This window comes from Zalophus californianus, chromosome 4 (genome assembly GCF_009762305.2).
Source record: "Zalophus californianus isolate mZalCal1 chromosome 4, mZalCal1.pri.v2, whole genome shotgun sequence".
Classification (NCBI taxonomy): Eukaryota; Metazoa; Chordata; class Mammalia; order Carnivora; family Otariidae; genus Zalophus; species Zalophus californianus.
The window spans coordinates 52123374-52124342 of NC_045598.1; positions in this window are offsets into that span (position 1 = coordinate 52123374).

Sequence of the window (969 nt, forward strand, 5' to 3'; positions counted from 1 at the left end):
GGTGATAATAAACAGAGCCATCCATGTATGTGCTAGTGGGAGAGGCCAGGGGAGATGACTGCCTCCCTAAGCAGCAAGAGCCTCCAGAAGAACCTTAGAGCCTGAGGTAGAGCCCTCTAAAGAGAGTGGCTCCTCTTGGACTCTTTAATCCATTTGTATCCACCACTGGCTTGGTTAAGGGAGAGGGCAAGGGCCGCTGAAGACCCACAAGAGGAACCTATGGATTGCCTATAGTTTTTCAAACATCCCACCACTTGAGTATTGTGCAGAGAGAGATGTGACTTAGGCTTGAGTCCTCCCCTTTTGCCTTAATTCTTGTGACTTTGGGCAAGTTTCTTAACCCCATTTCACTTTAGTTTCTTTGTTTGTAAAAGATAGAGACAAGACTAACTTCATAGGAATTTTGATGGCCTAAGTAAGCCGTTGTATGTAAATAATATGATAACAATATAATAACGCCTAGCATTTATTAAGTGCCCAGTCTGTGTGAGATACTCATAGGAGCGCTTTTTGTAAGTTAACTCATTTAAAGTTCACAACAGTATGAAACAGGTACTATTATTATCATCACTGTTTTACAGATGAAAGACCAAAGCACAGAGGGACTAAAATATTTGTCCACAGTCACTCAGCAGAGATCAGAAAAACTGCAGCATGAGCCTCAGCAGCCTGGTCCTAAGCACTGGCATTTACTGAACTTGCATAAATATTTCCTTTGTCCTTTAAAAAACAAAACAAAACAGGAAGAGCCTTCTGTAACCTGTTTGGAAACCAGTGTGTTATAGCCAAACTTGAAGCGATCTGGGATGCCCAAGGAAGTGCTTACCCAGGTCTGGAGTGGTTGATGTAGGTTCCAGTTTTGACTCTGACCAGCTGTGTGACCTTGGCCAAGGACGTTCCACCTCCCCGAGTCCCACATTTCTCTTTTATAAAATGTTGAAGGGGGTATACTAGTTAATTTCCAAGGCC